Below are 19,662 nucleotides of genomic sequence, written 5' to 3' on the forward strand. Positions count from 1 at the left end.
AGGATTTTTCATCCCGCCGTATTATCATTAAGCTCCCTGTGGATGAGCTCTGGTCCGTGCACGCCAACGGGCATCGGGCCTGAGCTTAAAAGCACACGTAGGTGCTGGTGCTGCGCTTGTGCAGGCCAGTGTCGCCTCTAAGGGTGGGGTGGGTGTGGGACAGAATCACGGCAGTAATGATAATGGTCTATGAAAGACAGATAATAAAGCCTATTGTGTTATGGTGCAACGTGTAATTATGGCAGCTGCAAGATTACACATATTACATCAAAAAGCACGTACCATTTCCTGGCACTTTCCTTTATCTATCTGTACGTGGAAATGCGCATTGCCAAAAATACCATCATCTTGGCATTGTGGCTCTGCGCTGTTATAAACGGCTACTCTTCATCACAACAGCGTGCAAGAAAAGGGAATTTACAACGGTGAACTACAAAGACTTAAACTGTATGATTAAAAATAAATAGTTGGAATATAATAAAGAAATGAGACATGAGCAACATATCTCCCAGTGCCTATATAGCCCTAGTGACGTTTCGCAGGCGTCCTTTTTATGCACCCAAAACCTGCAAACTGACCTCATGGTTGTAGGTGAGAGAAGGGTCACATGACACCAGACTTCACCACCTCTGATTATGGGACTGCTTTGTAAAGATGCTGGATTGGGTTCTCGCCTTGGGGCTGTAAGTGTGAATGTGTGACTGATTGTGTTTCTGGGTATTTCCTCCAGAAGCTACACAAGTAAGAAGGAACGTTCAGGATTTTGACACCAACAAAAATGTTGTGTACATGTGCATGTTGTATGGGTGTGTTTAGACTGGAGTTCTGCATGTGGGAGCATTTGATCAGTTAATGTATGTAAAGGTCACCACTCCCAAAACCACACACACACACACACTCCCATTCCCCTTCAGGAAGAAAGGGCCACCCCCCTCTGCGGTGGTTTCGTCTAGGGGTTTGGAACGGCAGCTGACCTTTCGCCCCGCCCGAGCCTGATTCCCTGTGGGGTCGGGAGCAGCCGGGGCTGAGGTGCCGTTTGCACAGCAGTCAGGGTGGAGAGGGGGCGTCGGCCTGGGTTAATCAGCTGGAAATCGGATTCTGTCTTCCCGCGGCCCGGTGGCTCTGGAGCGCCTGTGATGGGACTCCTCCTTTTGTGCATCATATTTATAGGCTCTCTCAAAGTCTTTTATTGCCGTGCTAATTTAAATGTCAGGCCTCGCGATTGCAGAAGATCCATCTCCCACTTTTCCGTCACCGTCCCTCTCGGGGGCCCCAGGAACAGCTGGGGTGCTGTCTGTTGACTGTAGACCAAAGGACCTGAATAGGACCAAGTCACTCAATGCAGGAGGCTAATGTTGGGCACATCCATACTTTTAATGGACCCCCAGTGATGAATGTTAATGGTCTGGTGGCCTTTTTTAGAACGCCAAACTGGCCCAGTGTTCATCTTTCATTGTCATTTATTGACCATTAATAGCCGGATGAAGGTGGTTGCCATTTGCTCCATTGTTTTTGGTCTATTACAGTGTCTTTCATTGGGGTTTATGTACACTTGATTCGTTCATTTCGGATGAGAGCCAGATATAAGATGCCTTTGCATACAGAGTTGTCTGGACGATTCATCATGCTGGCCTCATCATCCGTTCTTTTCCTTTTCCCCTCGATTGTCTGAATGAAGTCTTACAGAGTAGAGCTCCTGTGGCTGAACTGAATGAATAAGCTGCATGTGTGTCAGTGTGTTACTGACACCATTATGCCCTCAAGGGCCTGGACGTTCATTCATATGTACATACCATTCCTCCATTGTTCCTAAATGCTCGGGTAATTTTCCTAACCGCGACTGAGCGTCCATTGAGGTCATCTGTGGTCTTCTGTCACGTCTTGCCTCTGAGATATCATAAGGCACTGGGGCACATGGGTATTGGTTGCCTGAAATTAAAGGAGCAGGCAACGTCTTGCTAAGTAATCGCTTAAAGTCTGTCACTTTATTAACATTTCAAAATGACAAGGGTCATTTAGGCAAGAGTGTGTGTGGCAAGAGAAGGAAAGAGATGAGTGATTTTATGGGGGACTTATTAACGACCTTACAGGGCACCCTAATTGGTGTGGGAGGGCATGGGGGATTCTCGTCTAAGCCCAGGCCAGTGAAGCGCTGCTGGACTCCCCCCGTTCCCCTCATTCCTCTTTCATTTCTTGTTCTCCATCCCCCTTAACCGCCACCCTCCATCCCCTTCAGCAGCAGCGGCGGCCCATATGGCGACACACCCAGCCCGCCTTTCATGTGGCTGCAGGGTGGGTGGGGAGCGCTGTTTTTTTTCAGCCTGACATGTAGGACAATCCCCTGCCTTGCAGCTGCATTTCAGCCATGTTTTACGATCAGGTAAAGATTTCCGCGCTGCTTTTGGAATCAGCACCTCAACTGAACCTGACACAGGAAGAGCGGTCAGGGATACAGTTTGTACAGGAGACCACATGTAAGTTCAGCAGTTCCTGGCCACTATTTTTTTTTTTTTTTTTTGAAGTCATGTTCCATTTTAATTCTTCTGGTCAGCACGGCAAAATATTTGCTTCATTGGCCATTTTCCATTCTTTAAATATTTTTTTTGTCCCCAGTCAGCATTTCAGTTTCCTGTATAGTTGGTTGTCATATCGGCATCATTAGGTTGCTGTGTTTTTACTTAGATTTGTTGTGCATAGAAGCACAATCTAGCACCTAGAGAAGAGTAAGAATACAGCAAGATCCCAAATTTCGAGTAAATTCTTTTTTTTTTTAAAAAGGGATCAAACCCACACCTTCCACCCAGTATTCACAGTCCCTGGGGATGCTGCTCATGTCTACCTCCACCCTCCTGCTGGACTGATCCTGGCCTCAGACCACAATGCCATGCCAAGGAATCAGCTTCCACGTTTTTTTGCACTTGTATTTAGGTAAAGATGAGTATTGTGGCGGGGAATGCTGATCTGGGATCAGCCAGAAAGGGCTCGGCCACGGCAGCTGGACTGCACCAGGTTTATATTTACCCACACAAGACGCCTACACCCTGTCTGTCTGCTCCTACGTCCTAGTAGGCGATCTGGTCTGATTCCGGATTTCATTCCAGATCAAGGGCACTAGTGCCTTGCCTAAGTACGAGCCACCGTACGAATCTCTGTGTTTGCGTGGGTTTCTCCTTGTACCCAGTTGTGTAGCTGGGCTGGCGTCTCTAAATTGCCCCTGTGAGGGTTTGCCCCACCCATTTGTCTGCCTCTGTCGGTTCCCCGGGGGGCGAACTGGCATTGCATTCGGCATACAGAATATTCCTGACTCCGGCCCTATTCAGCTGGGGCCGCTGACCAGGGTTCAGTTACATGGACGTCTGGCTACACAGAGGTCCGTGGTTTCCATCAGAGATGGTGACCACATCAAAGTGTGTCCTTCAGCCAAAACAACATCGGCATGGCTTACGTTGGCGATCGAGGATGAGATCAACACTGAATTGAAAGTTCTTGCAAGTTCTTGGTTTTTCTGGTCTGCTGTAGCCTAAAACAAGAAAGAAAGCTGATATATTGAAATATATCAGCTAAATATCTGCCAATATTTTCATTCCAATGATTCTCAAGAATCCATGTTGAGGTTTGGGCTGCTGGTCTTTCCATTTTCTTGTCACTGCGTATTATTCATTCCCGTTTCTCTCCCAGAATTTGACTTGGCCTCCAACTCGCACTGAAGGGCCATTGTTCAGGCAGAGGAGCTCCAGACGGGGGTCAGACACGGGGCTTATCTGCCGCACCCGTATCCCGAACCCCTTCACTGTGCACACACGCGTGCACTAATGCGCACATTTAGGGCACTGTTTTCCAGTCATGGGAATAACGGCATAAAGCAAAAAATTGAAAAAATAAAAGGGTTTTTTTTTACTAACAGGTTATCTAACCAATTACTGTTTTCATCGTTACAACAACAGTAACATGTCACACGCGGTGCGTTGATGTGACACTTCTGGCTCAGGCTTGCCGGTTTTAATGACTGTGTGTGCACATACAGGCACATATCTCTGGCATCTTTTCACACACACGTTGTGTAATGATAGTTTGGTTTTTCAGGTGCTCCACTGGGTGAAAGTCTTCAGTAACACAATGCATCCGGAAACGCATCCACATTTTGCGATGTTACAGCCTTATTCCTTTTTCCAAAATGGGATGAATTACCTTACACTAGTAACAACACTATAGTGATGTTTTCCTAATTAGGAATGGTAGAGAATCCAGTGTTTTAATATCAATATATTGATTCTATGACGCTATACATTTTAGAAGGTAGCATTGTACCAAAACACTATACATCACTCAGTTCATTTCTTCTATTCTCACACACAGGTTTATGTGTTAAACTTTAATCTTGATACGTTGACATTGAATAGCAGTGTACCTACAATATATCAAAGGCATCACAAAAGGTATCACAATATATTTCTATATTTTTGCTCGGTCCCTCCCCTGCTATGTATCACTATCCTTCAAGTTCATGAACTCAGAGCCATCGACCGTATGAGCATGAATGTCTACTGTTTTGGCCATTTGAAGCTTGATTTTGCTAAAAAAAAAAATAATGATATGACATCTGAATATGCTAAAAACTTTTTTGGAAAACCTATTTTGGAACAAAACCATACTTCATGGTCTACATGGTCCTGCGATGGCCTTGCGTCCAGTGGGACCATGATGTTTATTATATAGCTGTGGAAATTCAGTAGTAGTATTAAGAGTTTTCTCATTTTCTGACCTTATTCCCTTATGTTGGTTTGTTTGCTGCGTTGGAGTCTACATGTTCGAACTGATCAGTGGCTAAATATATTTAGCGCATGCCACTCTGGTGTTTGGCATTGTTGGTGCGTGCCTTTGCCTGTGGCTTTTTAAAAGTGTTCTTGAAGCGTCGTGCCGTAGCTATTGTTGGCATTCCAGGAATCGGTGGTATGTAAGGTTTGCTTGGAATCGAGAAACTACTGTAGACCTTTTGCTCTCGTCAACTGAGGTCAATGGCAACAGAAGGTTCTGCTTCTGGGAAATGTCTGCAGTCGTCCACCATCCATGCGAGAAGGTTGCACCGTGTATTCAGTCGTTTTAATTTCCTCAAAACCGCTTGGTTTCAGACTCGGAAGTCCACAGTCTGTCTTCTGTTGGGGCCCTAATTTGTACGCCGCGGTGGGTTGTTGACGCCGGGCTTTCACTCTTCGATCTGCGCCGCCCCCCTCAGTGCCTGGCTGACTTTGACGTGTGAGATGAATGCGTTCAGAGGCGCTGGAAGCCCTGCGCTGCTGGACCGGCTTCCCAGCCAGGATTTCTGAAGACACAGGAGCCGCCTGAAGAAAGAGAAGCGAGAACGTGTGCAGGGTTGAGACGGATGCTTTGTTTGTTGTGGTTGGCCGAGGGGAAAAAGACAGCCTTGTGAATGCGAAGGATAAGAAAAGCTTATTTGTCTCCCTTTTCCTGACAGGAGTTGTATTCCATGCTGACCCCAGAGCTGAATTCGGTGGGAATGGCCCTCATTCTCCGGAATAGATGGACCTTAACAGGTTGGACCATAAAGTAAAGTAGCTTCCTTCCTGCACACCTTCAGACAAAGCAGGAAGTGGCTTTAATCTGACATCTGCCTCAACCAGTCATGGGCTTTGTCTCAGCCTGTCCGTTTCGGCTGTCTTTCCACGTTGCAGGAGGACAAATCTTAGCTGATTTTAGTTCCAATAACCAACACCTCAGTCTCCTGTTGGTGTGGGTCCATTTCGTATAGTTTCTCTCGAGTGTGTGTGGTAGGGTGGTAGTAGCCTAGTGGGTAACACACTCGCCTATGAACCAGAAGACCCAGGTTCAAACCCCACTTAATACCATTGTGTCCCTGAGCAAGACGCTTAACCCAAAGTTGCTCCAGGGGGGGACTGTCCCTGTAACTACTGTTTGTTTGTCAGGCGTCTGATAAATGATAAGGGTGTCTGATAAATGCTGTAAATGTAAATGTTTTCATTGGCAGAAACGGATCACTGAATTTTTGAATATAGGTAGCATGTTTTCTTAGCGGAGCCATGGTAACGCTGAAAAATAGGGTTCTTGGAGAAGTCTGACAGGTTGCCATATGCATGGAAATAAGAAAGTAACTGGCTATGGTCATAACTAATATGCCATTTCTGTTGTGATTGATTAGTAATATACTGATACCCATTGGCAAAGTATTGAAGTTTTCTTTGAATATGAAAATAATTATTTTGTTATAGATCACACACTCACCACTAATAAGGGCTGCTGGGGACGATTCCACCTACAGCGAATCTGGAGTCAGCAGTTCACCTAAAATATTTAAATAGTTTGTAAATTATAAAACGTTTATAGGACAAGACATTGTAGGTAAATGTAATGAAATAGGTTTTCTCAGTGCTCTTAGCGAATGACCTGGAATCTTCGCAGAGCTGTACGGTTTGTGTAGGCGTCACTAATGACACAAAGACCCCTGCCATCTAGGCAGGATTGTTTGAGCCACCTTTTCATAGCAACAGCCTCTCTCCGGCATCATCTCCTTGGCAACCTGTCTTGGGGTGTCACACCGGTCAGATCCCTTTGAGTCACCCCTTCACCCCCGCCCCACCCAAACTCTCGCTCCGTCTTTGACGAGCTCATTCATTGGTGTGTGTGAGTGCACATGTGCAGGTTCAGAGTAGGGACTGTGTGAGTGTGTGTATATTGAGTTACTGAGCACCGGAGCTCCATAGGACCCACAGGGACTAAGTGGACACGGTCATGCCCATCAGAAGGATTAATCTCTGGGGCCACAGGAAGAGGAAGGGCCCCTACTCAGGTATGGACACAGAGCCAAATGTCTCAGTGTGTGTGTGTGTGTGTGTGGTCGGGGTAAGAACCTTTTCTGCCAGTTTTATTAAGGAACAATGAAGCAGTACTGAAAGCAAGACTGAATGAGGGAAAGAGAGAAGAATGAGTCTGAACTTCTTTAAGCAGTCTGGTTCTCCAGAAGTTTCTTCCGCACGCAGAGTAAAGTTTCATCCCATTATAAGTTATTCCTTCCACCATTACAATGCAATCAATTAACATCAACCACATTGTGCATAACGTGGTCTGGGCCACATACTAATGTGTTAGTTCATGTCACATTATGGCTATGCTGATTATTGTGCAAGAGAAGGGACTCTGACAGTCATTTACACCTGGTAGAGGTTCTCACAGCCTGAGAATTTATTTTTGAGGTTACAATAAGGTTTGCTATCATCTGTAGTCTAAACTTAGCAATGATGCAAACAGCTTTGCTAAATAAACCTGACAAAATAATAATTTTTAAAAAATGCAGTGAGTCCAGGGAATTCAGCCACATGTTTAACAGAGGGTTTATTCTTCTTAGGTACTTTTCCATTTCGAAAATGCTTGTGAAAAAAGTTGACGTCTTACATTGTCTTATAGCTTTAGACCAAAAAAAAGCACCAAATACATTATTTTGTAACCATAAATGTTGTGTTGTCATTAGCCATGAAAAAGGAGGTCTGTCTTATATTTGATGTTGTCTTATATTATGGCCGGTACGATATTTTGTAGCTCGGTGCATCTAGTGAGAAGAAATACTACTGAGGTTCTCACCACTGACCCGGAGCAGCTTTCTGTGGAATGCGGTTCCTATTGTGTAGGCAAAGTTGACCGTGATACCTAATCATCCAAGGAGACGCTTGGACCATCCCCCTACCTCCCAGTCCTCATTTCTGATGACCTCATGGAACCTCAACAAAAAAAAAGACCCCCTCCACACGATCCGACCCTACCCCGGTTAACCCTGCAGACTGTGTGTGCGGTAATGACCTCCATTAGTGTGGCGGGTGGGACTTTATTATTTCATCTGTCATGTCTAACCCACCAGCTGAGCTGGAGAGAAGGTGTTGGATGAGCCATGAATTGGCTGAGGCTCTCAACGTCCAAGATGAATATTTCAAGTTCAGCGAGCGCAGTCTGGTTAAATGAGGTCCAGGGAAAGCGCTGAGTTCTTCTCGTTCTCACAGAATCTCGCCTTTCTCAAAGAAAAACAGTGGAAGTTGGAATGCGTTTGCCTCGTTTCTCACCCTCGCACTGTCCTCTCCATCAGCGAGATAAAACAATCGGCCTCGACACTGCGTGTTCTGGATTGGATGTTACCTTTCAGAATTAAAAAAAGAGGTTGACAGCTACTAGGGTAACTACATCAAAAGAACTGGGTTAAATACGCTATTTTTTTTTTTTTCATGATATATCATTTTGGCGAAAGAAAACCCCAAAAAACCCCGCAGGCAGCGTGACATCTGATATCGTCACTGATACGTACGACCATGTGCTAGCCCTGTTTGATTTTGCTCTGGGTGTCTGGTTATTCGGCGTGTGTCTAATGAAAGCCATCTTTTTTTTTTCCATGCCCCTGGCCATGACCCTGAATTCCTGGGACCCTCCTCTGTGTTTGTAGGTAAGTTCCCGTGCTTTTCTTCCTCTCTGCCTGAAAATATTGACTCAGATGATGATGATGGTGATGATTATGATTCGCCGGGCTCAGTCCAACTAGTTTTGTTTTGGGTGGCAACTCTTTGCGTATTTTCAATTCATCTGTGAAATGTGAACTTGTTTTTTTTTTTTAAACACGTTTCATGCTTTTCTGGCCTTTATATTGATTGATTTGGAGTCATTCTTTTCTGGTGAGTGAATAAGAAACAAGGTTTCAGAAACCAAAAGAATTGTGACGCCCATTTAATTAAGTGACTGTGGCTTCATTGTTTGTCCCGTTTGAAAATATTTTTCATGACCACAGAATGTTACATGCTTACTTTGTAGTCTGGACATTGTGCAGTACTCGTAATTCGTAAAAACAAAAAAAACAAATTGTAAAAAAAAAAAAATCTGTGTTGAAGATACCTCAATTATGTGCATTTTTCTGATGATTTTCCTTATAGTGCATCACTGTTATCAAAATAACTCTAAACTGTATGACATTGGAAATGGAACATTTTTTTCATGGTAACCCTTACATGGGAAATGGCACCAGGTGAATTTTAACTCTATCACGTTCAAGGCCAGATTGAGGGCGGTATCACCTACTGAGAGCCACAGTGGTATTGTAAGGCATTATGATTGCTAAAAAAAACTGTCTTAAATGTCATATACATCTTAAGTTTCTTTTTTATTTTTTCCTAAATTCCATTTTTTCAATTTTTATTCTTTTGAATTCCATGTTTTCTGTAAAAAAACACATACTTATTCATCTAAAAACTTATGTGATTATTAAGTTGGTGGGGAAGAAATATCCTGCAGTATGACAAATCACATTTAATCATTTTTCAACAAAGTGCTTGGGCATTTACTCTTTGCTTTAGTAAACCATTTACATGTAAATAATATGTGCATTTCATACAAATAACTATTTCACAATATTACACATTCTTGCTTTTGTAAAATAAAAGTGATTCACGTTTGACCTTGCCATAAAAAAAAAACGGATTCCGTTTTATATCGTTGAATTCCGCGGTTATGTCCGAAACCATAGGGCCCTAAATATATTCAGTCTTTCCTATGGGGTGGGAAGACAGATGCTCTGTTCGTAACATACAAAATGATAAAATAAAATGTCTTTCTTAGTTAAATGTAATGCTTTGATTCTTCATTTTCTTGTTATTATAGCTGTTCGTGGCACAAAAGTCCGCCATTTTTGCTCGTACCGTCAGAAAAAAGTGTTTGAATAGCTTGCATGCAGAGGCTGAATGCAACATCAAGTGTATATATCTATGGTGTATATCTCTATTAGGGTTGACTTTATTAACTTTTTCAACCCCAAATGAGGGACACTTTCTTGCAGGTGTACACGTAGGTGTCTTACTCTGTCCTAATTTGAGGTTTTCTATGCTATTGTTTGCCCCATGGTGCTTGGTTATTTAAATGTAAATATCGCCAACAATCATCTTCATTTAATTGTGGCAGCCAAAATTGCGATTGTGATCAAAAATCGTGCAGCCCTAGTTGGGCTAATATTTTCACAAAATCCCTAAAATGGCATTTCCATGTGGATTGCAAGGCAAAAACTCCCATTTAAGAGAAAAACATTCTCGTGTGGATTGGGCCTTGAAATTCTTCAACCCTCCTTAGAACAGTCATGTTATGATGTGGTCAAGATTGACAGAAAGTTGCCCAGCCTCAGCACCCTCGGTTTCGCCATGCTGAGGAATGGCAGTTTATGAAAGTGAGTGAGAGCACAAATAAATATACACGTGCATCACGTGGCACCTCAAGTACACTGTGGCTAATAGTGATTCGGTGTGTAAACTACAGTCTGCGAATCTGCGTACGGCCACTGAATAAGGAACTAAGAGCTCTCTGCTCCTTTCCTACAGAGGTCAGAGGTGAAGGAGTGCGTGGTTTGGCACATGGGCAGAGAGTGTGCTTGATTTACCCAGCGGGAGCGTTACGCAGGGGACGGGGAGTAGTTGCGTGTGTTTACACAACTTCAGAGTTTTGGCTGGCTGTGGAAACTTTGGGAACGTTGCATTTGGCTTGGGCGTTAATGCAATTGGTGATGATTCACGGTGACAGGAAACCCACTTTTTTTTTTTTGTCGCAGTAGGTTGAGACTCCCTTCTCGCTCACATATTAATTCCGCTTGTCTGATGACTTATGGACTTCCCAGATCTGTCTTAATTAACTCTCATACATGTGAAAATGCCATCCTGTGAAAGAAGTGTTTCTGCTTCTGTTTGCATCTGTGGTAAAGCAGTTCCGCACGATGACGTCACGTCACAACGCGCTTGGTGCCAGTTTGAAAATAGTGCCCATTACCATTTACATTTACATTTACAGCATTTACCAGACGCCCTTATCCAGAGGGACTGACAATCAGTAGTTACAGTCCCCCCCTGGAGCAACTTAGGGTTAAGTGTCTTGGTCAGGGACACAATGGTAATAAGTGGGACTTGAACCTGGGTCTTCTGGTTCGTAGGCGAGTGTGTTACCCACTAGGCTACTACCATCCCTACTACTACTCCATTACCTGTGACCTGTCAGCTGTGTTTCAGACTATCGAATATCAAACTGGATGATCCACATGTGGGCGTATCAGTAGTAAAGTCTCGGCATGTTGCGCAATTGGGACTTTACCCAGCACGCCCTCCCCTCGTGTCACTGAACGTCGGTGAAGCCCGAATCCGACCTGTCGGCTCCAATACCCCAACAAGTCCTTCAGCGACCCCGAACTACGCCAGTGCTTTTCCCATGTGCAAACACTCCGCTTTGGCACGGCATGCGAAGGCCCCCATTTACACGCTTTATCTTATCTGGAGCTCGAGGGGGTTTGAACCGGCATGCAGAAATGGTCAGACAGGCTTTCTGTGTCTGTGCAAACACCCCTCTGTTGGTCCCTGGTGGCCAAACCCGTTTGACGTCTCTAAATATGTTTGTTTCTGTCATTTTGTGTTTGCTTCTACGAATTATTAGCCAGATGCACACAACTTTTTTTTTCTGGCTGGTCAGACGTGCGCTGCAGATCGGCTGCATCGGTGCGTTGCTGTGTTTCTTTGTGGTCTCTGTGGGATGTGGGTCTTTTTTGCCGATCACTGGGCGGTGGGAGAGCCGGTAGCGTTTCCCTCCTCCAGCCTCACAAAGAGTGCCTCTGTGTGTTTGAGCGGGAGACTTCGATACGGGGCTGAAGTGAGCCGCAATAGAAGACCAGTGTGCAGCCTCATTAACCTGACCGCAGGCAGAGGAAAAACTTACCGGGGTATTTATCACATGAAACGTTTCACATAAACGCGTTTTAACGTTTCCGTTTTTTTCAGGCAGTTGTAGGATTTCTGGAGGTACTTTTTGTCTTTAACATTTACTGCATGTACCCGACCCCATTTACATTTATGGCATTCATCAGACGCCCTTATCCAGAGCGACTTACAATCAGTAGTTACAGGGACAGCCCCCCCCTGGAGACACTCAGGGTTAAGTGTCTTGCTCATGGACACAATGGTAGTAAGTGGGATTTGAACCTGGGTCTTCTGGTTCATAAAGTTAAAGTAAAGTGATTGTCACATGTGATACACAGCAGCCCAACACACATTTAACCAATCACCTTGAGTGAGCAGTGGGCAGCTATGACAGGCGCCCGGGGAGCAGTGTGTGGGGACGGTGCTTTGCTCAGTGGCATCCTGATGGATCGGGATTTGACCCGTCAACCTGCTGATTACGGGGCTGCTTCCTTAACCGCTAGGCCACCACTGCCTCAGTAAAGTAGCAGAGAATGGTTTCGATCCATCGACCTCTGGGTTATGGGCCCAGCACGCTTTCGCTGCGCCACTCTGCTGCTCGTCACCGTAGATGGGACTCAAACCCACAATCCCTTATCCATTAGGCCACTAGGGCTTGGATTATCTGTCAGAAGTGGGATTTCTGGCGAGTGTGTTACCCACTAGGCTACTACCACCCATCTGAATCCCACAAACCCCACATGATACTGCAGCACACAAAACATCAGGGTCCACATGAGGTGAATCTGTGATGAATTGCTATGCGATTAGGAAGAGAATTTATTCTTATTTAATGGTACAGATTGTTATAATGAATAAGAAAGCAAAGACTTAAAGCAAACAGGAATAGGAAAATAATCATCATTAGTACTAAGTACCCCTCGCTCACTCACTTTCCTTAACCTTTTAGTTGTACTTAGGGTCACGGCTGCTGGAACCAATCCCGGGTCACTGGGCAGAGAGTGGGGACTCATCCAGGGCTGGGTGCACACACAGACACTTCACTCACACTCTCACACCAAGGCCAATTCAGAGTGGCCAATTTGGGAGGAAACCGGAGAATCAGGAGGAAAACCACGGCAACACGGGGAGAGCCTGCAAACTCCACCCACACAAAGTCCGAGCTGGAATTGGGATTTACAACCTCGCTGAGCAGCGTGACACCGTTGGGCTCGATACTAAATACCTGTTGTTGTTATTAATGTTCTCTGTGCCCGTGACATTTCAACTGCAGTCCCGCATGTATTATTGCAGTTATTATACGATTGATTTACTTGTACCTTATGTAGTTATTATTAGTAGATATTATCTTTGCTGGAAGGTCTTTCATCATAAATGCCACTGTATGTAAAGGAGCTGGAGAGAATGTGTGTGTGTTTGTGTGTTTGCGTATGTGGGAGTGTGTGTGTGTGTGTGTGTGTGTGTGTAACTGACAGCTCCCAGCTGTATAAAGTAGCACGCCGGGCGTACGTCAGCCTCCTATTGTCACAATAACAGACGTCTGGCTGCTGAGCACACAGCTTACAAAACACACACACACACACACACACACACACACACACACACACACACATACAGTCTCTTTTCAGAAATCAGTGTTTAATGGGTCTGTTGAGAGCAGCAGCAGCACACGACTGGCTGGCAGAGGGATGCACACATGCACACACACAAACGCACACATACACACACAAACGCACACGCACACATACGGTTAGATGAGTGTCAGGAAGGGAACAGGAAACTTTGCTCCCGTCTCTTCACCTCTGCCCTCCTCCAAGCTCCACTCCCTTTTCATTTTCTCTCTCTCCCTTTTCAAGAGCCTCTTAAAATTCCTTCGCTTCTTTCAGTGTGTTGATAACCTTTGATGACAGAGTAACTTAAATTGGGCCCTTTATATATATATATATATTTTTTTTTTTAAAAGTGCCACTTATCCCCATGCTGTTGGAGCCGCTCTCTATCTTAATCACCTCAGCCTGTCTCAGGGGTTTAAGCTCCATTAAGCTCCAGAGTGGTATTCTAACGTTCCTCCTGAAACGAACCGTGCCGATAACGCGCCCCGCGTGTTATTAGAGTCATATGGCCTAATATAACATCACGGTACCTACTATGATTCATATAGCCCGTGCAGAAAGTAATGTGTGAAACGGGTTCCACGTGAGAGGTTCATTTTTGCAAAACTCGGCAAAAAAAAAAAAAGGTTGTACCTACTTGTTCACTGTTCAGAAAATGCAGCCACCAGCTACGTCTCATCATCTCTATCCAGTAAAAGTTCCTCTCAGCTGTCAGCACCATCCTGTAGTTTTATTACAGCGTGACACAGCTGGACCCACGAAAGAGGGTGGAGCCGACGCTCACTGCGCCGTCAAATACACATTGACGTTTAAGACGTAAATGTAAGCAATGTTAGACCTAATATGTCAAATCTCGAAGCTCTTCAGTATTCTTGAAGGTGTTAAACTCCTGATAAAACTTTACCGTTTTTTTTAACAGGATTGTAAGGTCAGCAAAGTTTATCAAAAACAAAATGCCTTTGAGCGGTGGCCTAGCGGGTAAGGAAGTGGACTCGTAACCGAAGGGTTGCAGGTCCAAATCTCGAACCGTCAAGGAGCCACTGAGGTCCCCCGTGACTAAGGTACTGTCCCCACACGCTGCTCCCCGGGGCGGCTGTCATGGCTGCCCACTGCTCACCAAGGGTGATGGTTAAAAGCAGAGGACACGTTTCGCATATCACAATGACACAAACTGGCTGGCCGGCTCTTGCTAGGGCAGTGTTGGCCTAGCGCTTAAGGAAGCGGGCCCGGTTCGAATCTGCCAAGGTTCCACTGAGGTGCCACTGAGTAAAGTTAAAGTGAAGTGATTGTCACATGTGATACACAGCACACGGTGCACACAGTGAAATGTGTCCTCAGCATTTAACCCATCACCCTGAGTGAGCAGTGGGCAGCCATGACAGGCTGCCCACTGCTCACCAAGAGGACACATTTCTCGTATCACAATGACAGAAACAAAGGAAAAGGAGAAGTGACATTCACTTAATGTCACTGTTACGTGGGTCAGTCATCTAATGGCGATAAGAAAACAAAGGAAAAGAGGTTCGCGTCGTCGCCCTCATGCGCGTCCTGTCCTCAGCTGCAGCATCAGCATCCGCACGTGTGACCTCTCCACCAGAAGAGATGGACATTGCGCCAGTGTGTCTGCCCCCCGGGCACGTCGTCTGTCTTTTTTTTTTTTTTTTTTTTTTTTTTTTATTTCTCTCCAGCGGGTTCCCCGTGGGGGAAAAGAGGTCTCTTAATATGCTAATCCTAAAAGCCGCTCCTGCACATGGATAATATTGCTGTTTCGCTTCTCTCAAGCCAGCCCACAATCTCCGTGGTAAACGAAGATTTTTTTTGGCTCTGGCGTTTTCCCCGAATGACAGAATCAAATCCTCGGGCTCGATATATTAAACAGATTGGGACTGTAAATCTTGAAAATATTTTGTGCTCCCATAAAGAAGTGAATACAGAAGCTTAGTGGGGAAACAGTATTATATGAGCTGAGTAAATCTTTCTTTTCATTTGGGGATAAAAAAGAAACTCGGACAGTTCTGTGAAAAAGTGTTTCCGCCGTTATTGCATAGTAATCATACTGAGTGGTTCTTTAGATCTTTACAGCAACGTGGCTTCAACATTCAATATATCCAGACTCACATGCAGCTTTTCAACTGCCGGCAACACAAGCAAACGCCTCTTTGATGCAAGAATGTGATTCCATTGTCACCAATGTGCAAAAATGTGTGGAGGAATACTTCTTTTTCATTGCTTTGATTTAGATTTAAGATTGGTTGCTCCAGGCAAAAGGAACCCAGGTGTGAGTGTGTGTGAGTGTGTGTGTGTGTAAGGCTTACTTCTCGAGCGAGATCAATTTGGGAATATGGTTTGACGCCACCTGATCTTGTGATTGAAGAGGCTAATGGACTAATGGGAAATGTGCATACGATAAACAAGATCAATACTTCTGATCGCCTTCTGTTATGTTCTGTCACTGTTTAGAATCAGAATCGTATTTGATTCCGGTAGATGGTGTCTCTCAAGTACAGTGTTAAAAAAATGGATACAAAACAACAACAGGGATTCATTTGTGTTATTTTGAATATTTTCAGAAAATATAAAAAAAAATAATAACATATTTGTGTGATTGTATTAATTTACGCTTTAAGTAAATAAATGGATGACTGTCCCTTGTTACCGCTGACGTGTTCAGCCCCTTAATCTTTTTTTCAAATGAAATATATATATATATATATATATACAACTGGTGGTTTACTGCAGATTAATGGATGTAATTTTCCTACATAATCATCTGTCAAGGACAATTGCCTGCTTTTGTCTACCTGGCTGCAGTTACCCAAGGTTGTCATTTTTTTTGCTGTGTGTGTGGTGTGTAAGGCTACATTCTTATGAACCCATGTGGTCAGATCTTTGCAACTCCTGACCCAACTACATTCCATCCCTTTGTTCTGTGGTGTCCATACGCACCAACTGCAGAGTCTTTACTTAGACCTCTGTTGTCCTTTTTTTTTTTAATGTGTGGAGCTGCTTCTTCATTTGCTTAGTGCTTCTGGGTAATGAGGTCTTCGTTACCTGTAAAGCCGTCCTCGTCACCGCGGACTCTGCCGTCAGCGGTCAGAGCAGCGGACACATGGGTGGAGACCAACAAACGTGCTGTTGCTGCCCTGCGTGGCCTGACCCCCATGAACCCCATCCACCTGTCAGCGTGAGTAATGTGTGGTGGCTGAGTAACGAAGGGGGCTTCTGATGCGTTTGGTGCGGTGAACGGTCTCCGCCCTGGTGCAGTTACGATATAAAATAACATGTAATGAGAATTACTCACTATATTTTAATGACCTGATTTATCGCTGACAACTGATGCTATTTTACCTGATTAATTAATAGTCAGAAAGTGATGTTTTTTTTCTCCGTCTATTCTCTAGAACCATGACATATTAGGAATGTCTATTGGTTTGACCAGCCCTATTCTCAGACCTTTTCTGACTTAAGGGCTGGTCTGGGATCAGTTTTTTATGTGACATCAGGCCCCCACTGAACAGCTGTGATTTCACCATCGTAAATCATTAAGATCCAGCGAGAGCAGATGAGACTTATTTCCAAAATTTTAATTTTAAGACATCATAGTAGCGGTGAAGAACAGCGACCACGTTACAGTGTGTTTCTTGGTGCCTGGGTAAATGGGGAGGGTTGCATTGGGGTTAAGAAAAAAAATGTATATACTTGAGGATTGCGATATTTTATTTTATTTTCACCAACTGTGAAATTACTATCAATGTTTTTCCACAATATTGTGGTATATACAGGATTGCTATATAATGTGACATATGAAATCGTGATCTGTTCATCGTGATATGTACCGTATTGCGAGACTCTTGCCAATACAGGGGCCTACATCATAGGTAAATCACGTTATGCAATCACATAGCACTAGAAGAATACAAATGTCACTTCAATCTATTAATAAATGGCAGTTGTGGTGTGCACGAACACACACCGAAAGATTCTCAGGAAGAGGAAACTTCCTGACAGGATGGACTGTAGAGCAGATGGGACGCTGCTGGGACCCCCTGCTTTCACCCCTTTTCCACTCGCTCGGGACGCCTGTCTACTTGTCTGTCTTTCACCCCCCACCCCCCCCATCCCTATCCCTGATTTCCTTTGTTTGTGTGTGTTTACTGCATGTGAATGTGCCTTTGTCCCATTATCTATATAAAGGATTTCCTAGATAAGCCTGTTGTACAGTTTTTTTCCTCTTCCAGTCAAAATGGACCACCTTTGAGAATGTGTGTCTGTGTGTGTGTGTGTGTGTGTGTGTGTGTGTCTGATTCATTAGGGAGTGTAAGCCATCGTTGGTTTCAGTTCAGCTCTATCTGCGGAAGTCTGACTGGTTTTTAAAAAGCTCCCACTCTCGCCGGCGTTAACAGAAGACTCTTATCCCCTACCGACAGCAAACTAAGGGTCAGGGTTAAGGGGTGAAAGGTCAACACCTGCTTCACCTTCTCCATTGTCTTTGCCTTAAGCCGGCTCGCAGGAGAATGGAATTGCGGGATTCCTTCGTGGAGACATGTTAGCGCGTTTGGCTCAGGCACCTGCCTGTTTGCCTGTTGTTAAAAATATTGGTAAAGGATTTATTGCTTTTCCGTCTGAACCCCACCGTGTGTTTAGATTTACCTTGTTTTAGCCTGACAGCAGGATTCATGTTATTGGCAGGTGTGCGGCACAGAAGCGTAAAATGATAGCTTTGTATGGACATTCTTTACATTCCTGTAGTAAGGGGGGAGCCAGAACGATGGAGTAACCCAGAGTTTGGCAGATCGTAAACCAGACAGAACGATAAGGTTACTGATGAATGAATCAGATGAAAATTGCCAGCCTGTGGACGCATACAGACACGCCTCGTCTGACTCTTAGAGCATGGGGCTCATTCACTGTGGGAGTTTACGTATTTTTATGTGATACCACAGAAATGGTCAATTAGACTGTAACTGGCCATCAGTGAACCCATCTCAGAGATCAGCACCCGTGGAATTCAAATGTAACGCAAGTACTGCCCCCTGGTGGCTATTTACATTTCCAAAAATATATTAATAAAAAAAAATAACATTTGACTCTTTCTTCCCGAAGGCTCCAGAACATCCTCGCTCCCAACATCAGAAAAAAGTTCCAATGGGAAAAAGTTTTTGCTGTAGTGCTCACTATATGGTCGTTTGGCTCCACCTAGTGTTGAAAAAGAGGAAGTAACAAGGTAGTGTCAGTTTTTATTTCTGATAGGCTGGTCATTCGTTTCTCAGGAGATTTTGTGGACATTTTCGGATCATCATTAATCTCTCTCTTTCATGGTGTTTTTAAAGTGTTCCTATCAAGGATGAATGCAAATATGTGTATTATACAGTACAGGCCAAAGGTTCTCATTAAACATTGGTAGATTCTCACTGAAGGCATCAAAACTCTGTTTTTTAACATGTGGAGTTATGTACTTAACAAAAAGTGGAGACCTGGCCTCCACAGTCACCGGAGCTGAACCCACTTGAGATGGTTTGGGGTGAGCTGGACCACAACAAGTGCTAAACACCTCTGGGAACTCCTTCAAGACTGTTGGAGAACCATTTCAGGTGACGACCTCTTGAAGCTCATCGAGAGAATGCCAAGAGTGTGCAAAGCAGTAATCAGAGCAAAGAAACTAGAATATAAAACATGTTTTCAGTTATTTCACCTTTTTTTGTGTTTTTTTGATGCCTTCAGTGAGAATCTACCAATGTAAATGTAGATAAAGAAAATACATTGAATGAGAAGGTGTGTCCAAACTTTTGGCCTGCACTGTACACAATAAAATACTATAATAGGCGCAGCACATTTTTTGTGTGGATGGATTTGCTTTATTGTATAAATAGGCAGTGGCGTTACGTAGTCGATGGAGGGACTGTGTCCTAGGTCCTTGGTGCCGTTGCTGGGCAACGCTGCCCGGCTGGGCTCTGTGATGCTGGTTGCCAGGAAGCGTCTCTGGAGAGGCACACCTGTGGGCTCCCCTTCCTTTTAATCTTCTTTTAAATATCCATTTATCCATGAAGCCCTTCCTCCTCTCGCCTCGCCCTGGTCTTTGTGTGTTTTGGTTAACACAACCTTTTCTAAATGTATGATACGCATATGAGAGCGACCTGTCTGGAGAAACTCACTTTCCTTTTTAAGAGCACTGAACTTTGACCTGTGCCTTGAGCATGTCGTGACCAAGAGACTCAATTAAACAAGAAGCAGCAGCAACAGCTCCAGCTGCGGTTTTTAAAAGCTGTACGGGCTCAGAATGAAGCCACCCACATATGAACGAGCAGAGGAGAAACCGCACGTAC

General features: G+C 44.4%; 1 protein-coding gene and 1 non-coding gene across 3 annotated transcripts in view; one reads left to right on the top strand and one right to left on the bottom strand.

Moving 5' to 3' along the window:
* The window catches only part of nhsl1b (NHS-like 1b), an 86,745-nt gene that overhangs the window by 10,513 nt on the left and 56,570 nt on the right, over positions 1–19,662 (top strand). The window lies entirely within an intron of this gene.
* trnam-cau (transfer RNA methionine (anticodon CAU)) lies at positions 12,251–12,322 on the bottom strand. Its single transcript has one exon. It is a non-coding gene; the product is annotated as a tRNA-Met (tRNA).

The sequence above is a fragment of the Denticeps clupeoides genome, chromosome 14 (genome assembly GCF_900700375.1).
Source record: "Denticeps clupeoides chromosome 14, fDenClu1.1, whole genome shotgun sequence".
Taxonomy (NCBI): Eukaryota; Metazoa; Chordata; class Actinopteri; order Clupeiformes; family Denticipitidae; genus Denticeps; species Denticeps clupeoides.